The sequence below is a fragment of the Triturus cristatus genome, chromosome 5_1 (assembly GCF_964204655.1).
Source record: "Triturus cristatus chromosome 5_1, aTriCri1.1, whole genome shotgun sequence".
NCBI lineage: Eukaryota > Metazoa > Chordata > Amphibia > Caudata > Salamandridae > Triturus > Triturus cristatus.
Genome location: NC_140587.1, coordinates 123,086,302 through 123,092,236, shown reverse-complemented (window position 1 = coordinate 123,092,236; position 5,935 = coordinate 123,086,302).

Genomic DNA, 5,935 nt, shown 5'->3' with positions numbered 1-5,935 from the left:
GGAACTACTGAACGGATTTACACCATTTAAGCAAAAGGCACGAGTCTAAACTGAGGACTACCTCTTTGCCAAATTTGGTGTAATTCCGTTCAGCAGTTCGGGCTGTAGCTGCGTCAACAGGTCCTATGGGAAAATGCATGGGGAAAACGTGTTTTGGGACCACCCTTTTTTCTCGGCCCCTGCTTGACGAATCACAGTAAAAGTTTAAGGACAGGAGCGGACCGGAGCTCGCCAAAAGTTTGGAAAATTTGGCAAAGATGCGTCAATCGGTGCCAACGTTATTCCAAATAGAATGTTGCGGATTTCCTATGGAAAATAGGTCCTAACTATAACTACCTACTGGCGACTTCCAGTAGGTAATATATATATTAATATATATATATTTAGTATACTATGTATACATGTGAAAATGTGTCGGTCCACCTGTTTACCTCGGTGGCACGGAAAAAATGGGTGAAACTGACGTCAGCACGCCCACGAGGACCTCTTATGGCTCCTATGCAATAATACGGTGTCGCGAGCAGAGCCGTGCTATTATGACATCGTTGTCGACGTGGGAGAGCTAGGAAAGAATTTCCGCGGAATGCTGGCGCAGGGGATATTTACCTAAGTGTTCAGGCTAGTCCTTTGTGAGCAACTGTTTATGTTGCCACACCAGAAACCGAAACTAGTGATCCGAGGGCAGAGGCCCTGCAGAAGGCACACGAGGTGGGGAGCCCAGTCATGTGCACCGGCGGGGCAGCAAAGTGACATGCAAGACTACCCACAGAAAAGGTAACAAGGGCAATGAATAACACAGGATCTTCTCTTTGTATCTGGAAGGAGCAACAAGGTTAAAATGCCCTAGTTCCAAAATAAAGAATTAATGCTACAACGGTCTTCAAGAGGACCTGCGATGGATGCTGCTTCTGCCTTTCGTACACTGAGGCGGCACATGGGTCACGCGGTACGGTCATACTGCGGTGGGACGCACACGCGTTGACCGCTCATGGCACTGCTCCACACTTCGGGGACAAAGCTTTCCATTAGTTGTGTTCTTTGATGACGTATGGGTTCGCGCTGGGGTGGTGTTTCAGGGTTTATGGCAGTGCAGTGGTGTTCGGGCAGTGTAGGGGGTCATGCGTGGGTGGTGTTTCACAGTTTAGGACAGTTTAGTGGTGTTCGGACAGTGTAGGGGGTTGTGTGGGGTGGTGTTTCAGGGTTTAGGGCAGTGCAGTGGTGATCGGGCAGTTTAGGGGGTCGTGCGGGGGGTGGTGTTTCAGGGTTTAGGGCAGTTCAGTGGTGTTCGGGCATTGTAGGGGGTCGTGTGGGGGTGGTATTTCTGGGTTTAGGGCAGGGCAGTGGTATTTGGGCAGTGTAGGGGGTAATGCGGGGTGGTGTTTCAGGGTTTTGGGCGGTACAGTGGTATTCGGGCAGTGTAGGGGGTCGTGCGGGGCTGGTGTTTCAGTGTTTAGGGCAGTGTAGTGGTGTTCGTTCAGTGTAGTGGGTCATGCGTGGGTGGTATTTCAGGGTTTAGGGCAGTGCAGTGGTGTTTGGGCAGTGTAGGGGGTCATGTGGGGGTGGTGTTTAGGGCAGTGCAGTAGTGTTCGGGCAGTGTAGGGTTTCATGCTGGGTGTAGATTTAGGTTTAAAGGTAATAAAGTGGTGTTTGGGTAGTGTAGGGGGTCGTGCTGGGGGTAGATTTAGGGTTTAAGGTAGTGCTGTGGTCTTTGGGTAGTGTAGGGAGTCGTGCTGGGGGACTTTTTAGGGTTTAGGGTAGTGCAGTGGTGTTTGGGTAGTGTAGGGGGTCGTGCTGGGGCTAGAGTTTTAGGGTTTAGGGTTGTGCAGTGGTGTTTGGGTAGTGTAGGGGTCATATGGGGGTAGTGGTTTAGGGTTTAGGGTGGTGCAGTGGTGCTTGGTTAGTGTAGGGGGTACTGCTGAGGGTAGTGTTTTAGGGTTTAGGGCAGTGCAGTGGTGCTTGGGTAGTGTAAGGAGTACTGCTGGAGGTATAGTTTTAGGGTTTAGGGTAGTGCAGTGGTGTTTGGGTAGTGTAGGGGGTACTGCTGGGGTAGTGTTTTAGGGTTTTGTGGACTGCAGTGGTGTTTGGGTAGTGTAGGGGGTTGTGTTAGGGGTAGAGTTTTATGGTTTAGGGTAGTGCAGTGGTCTTTGGGTAGTGTAGGGAGTCGTGCTGAGGGACTTTTTAGGGTTTAGGGTAGTGCAGTGGTTTTTGAGTAGTGTAGAGCGTCATGCTGGGGGTGGTGTTTTAGGGTTTAGGGTAGTGCAGCAGTGTTTGTGTAGTGTAGGGGGTCGTGCTGGGGGAAGTGTTTTAGGGTTTACGGTAGTGCAGCAGTGTTTGTGTAGTGTAGGGGGAATCATCGTTTACATCACATTCAGTACACCGCGATGCTGTTACATCGCGGTCGTTACAACGAACGCATGTAACCACGCGATGCCATTGCAACGTAAGTCTTTACATCGACTTGTGCTAGATGGCGTGCTAACATTACAAATAGTGTAGTTTACTATCCCAACACCTTCCCTACTGTTAAGTGGACTGGAGTTGGAATAGTAACTTACGCTTTTCTAATGTTAGCACGCTATCTAGCGCAAGTCGATGTAAAGACTTGCGTTGCGTTCTAATGGCATAGCGTAGTAACATCGCAGTCGCTGTAACGACCGTGATGTAACTGCACGCGTTGGAATGACTCGCGTTGTTACGTCATACATCCAGTGTAGGGGGTCGTGCAGGGGGTAGTGTTTTAGGGTTTAGGGCAGTGCAGCGGTGTTTGTGTAGTGTAGGGGTCATGCTGGGGGTAGTGTTTTAGGGTATAGGGCAGTGCAGCGGTGTTTGCATAGTGCAGGGGGTCATGCTGTGTGTAGTGTTTTAGGGTTTAGCGCAGTGTAGTGGTGTTCGGGCAGTGTAGGGGGTCGTGCTGGGGGTGGTGTTTTAGGGTTTAGGGTAGTGCAGTGGTGTTCGGGAAGTGTAGAGGGTCGTGCTGGGGGTGGTGTTTCAGGGTTTAGGGCAGTGCAGTGGTGTCCAGTGTAGGGGGTCTTGCTGGGGGTGGTGGTTCAGGATTTAGGGCAGTGGTGTTCTGGCAGTGTAGGGGGTCTTGCTGGGGGTGGTGTTTCAGGGTTTAGGGCAGTGCAGTGGTGTTCAGGCAGTGTAGGGGGGCGTGCGGGGGTGGTGTTTCAGGGTTTAGGGAAGATCACTGTGGTTTTCGGGCAGTGTAGGGAGTTGTGCGTAGGGTGGTGTTTCAGGGTTTTGGGCAGTGCAGTGGTGTTCTGGCAGTGTAGGTTGTCATACGGGGGTGGTGTTTCAGGGTTTAGGACAGTACAGTGGTGTTCGGGCAGTGTAGGGGGTCATGCGGGGTTGGTGTTTCAGGGTCTAGGGCAGTGCAGTGGTGTTCGGGCAGTATAGGGGGTCGTGCAGTGGTGGTATTTCACGGTTTAGGGCAGTGCAGTGGTATTTGGGCAATTATGGGGGTCGTGCGGGCGGTGGTGTTTCAGGGTTTAGGGCAGTACAGTGTTGTTCGGCCAGTGTAGAGGGTCATGCGGGAGTGATGTTTCAGGTTTTAGGGCAGTGCAGTGATGTTTGTGCAGTGTAGGGGGTCAGGCGGAGGTGGTCTTTCAGGGTTTAGGGCAGTGTAGTGGTGATCGGGCAGTGTAGGGGGTCATGCGGGGGTGGTCTTTCAGGGTTTAGGGCTGTACAGTGGTATTTGGGCAGTGTAGGGGTCGTGCGGGGGGTGGTGTTTCAGGGTTAAGGGCAGTGTAGTGGTGTTTGGGCAGTGTAGGGGGTCATGTGGGGATGGAATTTCAGGGTCTAGGGGAGTGCAGTGGTGTTCGGGCAGTGTAGGGGGTCGTGCGGGGGGTGGTGTTTCAGGGTTTAGAGCAGTGCAGTGGTGTTTGAGATTTGTAGGGGGTCGTGCAGGGGTGGTGTTTCAGGGTAAAGGGCAATGCAGTGGTGTTCGGGCAGTGTAGAGGGTCATGCGGGGGTAGTGTTTCAGGTTTGAGGGGAGTGCAGTGGTGTTCGGGCAGTGTGGGGGTCATGCAGGGGTGGTCTGTCAGGGTTTAGGGCAGGGCAGTGGTGATCGGGCAGTGTAGGGGGTCATGCCTGGGTGGTCTTTCAGGGTTTAGGGCAGTGCAGTGGTGTTCGGGCAGTGTAGGGTGTCCTGCGGGACATTGTGTTTCAGGGTTTAGGGCAGTGCAGTGGTGTTCGGGCAGTGTAGGGGGTAGTGCGGGGGCTAGTGTTTCAGGGTTTAGGGCACTGCAGTGGTGTTCTGGCAGAGTAGGGGCTTGTGCTGGGGGTGGTGTTTCAGGTTTTAGGGCAGTGCAGTGGTGTTCGGGCAGTGTAGGGGGTCGTGCGGGGTGGTGTTTCAGGGTTTAGGGCAGTGCAGTGGTGTACGGGAAGTGAAGGGGGTTGTGCGGGGGTGGTGTTTCAGGTTTTAGGGTGCAGCAGTGGTGTTCGGGCAGTGTAAGCGGTCGTGCTGGGGCTGGTGTTTCAGGGTTTAGGACAGAGCGGTGGTGTTCGGGCTGTGTATGGGTCATGCTGGGGGTAGTGTTTCAGGGTTTAGGGAAGAGCAGTGGTGTTCGGGCTGAGTAGGGGGTCGTGCTGGGGGTGGTGTTTCAGGTTTTAGGGCAGTGCAGTGGTGTTCGGGCAGTGTAGGGGGGTCGTGCGGGAGGTGGCGTTTCAGGGTTTAGGGCAGTGCAGTGGTGTACGGGCAGTGTAGGGGGTCGTGCGGGGGTGGTGTTTCAGGGTTTAGGGTGGAGCAGTGATGTTCTGGCAGTGTAGGGGGTCATGCTTTGGATGTGTTTCAGGGTTTAGGGCAGAGCAGTGGTGTTCGGGCAGAGTATGGGGTCGTGGTGGGGGTGGTGTTTAGGGTTTAGGGCAGTGCAGTGGTGTTCGGGCTGTGTAGGGGGTCGTGCTGGGGGTGGTGTTTCAGGGCTTAGGGCAGTGCAGTAGTGTTCGGGCAGTGTAGGGGGTCTTGCTGGGTGTGGTGTTTCAGGGTTTAGGGCAGTGGTGTCTGGTCAGTGTAGGGGTTTTGCTTTGGCTGGTGTTTCAGGGTTTAGAGCAGTGGTGTTCGGGCAGTGTAGGGGGTCGTGCTTGGGCTGGTGTTTCAGGGTTTAGGGCAGTGCAGTGGTGTTCGGGCAGTGTAGGGGGTCGTGCTTGGGCTGGTGTTTCAGAGTTTAGGGCAGTGCAGTGGTGTTCAGACCGTGTAGGGTGTCGTGCTGGGGGTGGTGTTTCAGGGTTTAGGGCAGTGCAGTGGTGTTCGGGCAGTGTAAGATGTCGTGCAGGGGGTGGTGTTTTAGGGCTTAGGGCAGTGCAGTGGTGTTTGGGCAGTGTAGGGAGTCTTGCTGGCGGTGGTGTTTCAGGGTTTAGGGCGGTGGTGTTCGGGCAGTGTAGGGGGGTCGTGCTGGGACTGGTGTTTCAGGGTTTAGGGCTTAGCAGTGTTGTTCGGGCTGTGAATAGGTCATGCTGGGGGTAGTGTTTCACGGTTTAGGGCAGAGCAGTGGTGTTCGGGCAGAGTAGGGGGTCGTGATGGGGGTGGTGTTTCAGGTTTTAGGGCAGTGCAGTAGTGTTCGGGCAGTGTTGTGGTTCGTGCGGGGGGTGGTGTTTCAGGGTTTAGGACAGTGCAGTGGTGTACGGGCAGTGTAGGGGGTCATGCGGGGTGGTGTTTCAGGGTTTAAGGTGCAGCTGTGGTGTTCGGGCCGTGTAGGGGGTTGTGCTGGGGGGGGTTTTCAGGGTTTAGGGCAGAGCAGTGCTGTTCGGGTAGAGTATGGGGTCGCGCTGGGGGTGGTGTTTCAGGGCTTAGGGCAGTGCAGTAGTGTTCGGGCAGTGTAGGGGTCTTGCTTTGGCTGGTGTTTCAGGGTTTAGGGCAGTGCAGTGGTGTTCGGACAGTGTAGGGGGTTGTGCTGGGTCTGGTGTTTTAGGTTTTAGGGCAGTGCAGTGGTGTTCGGGC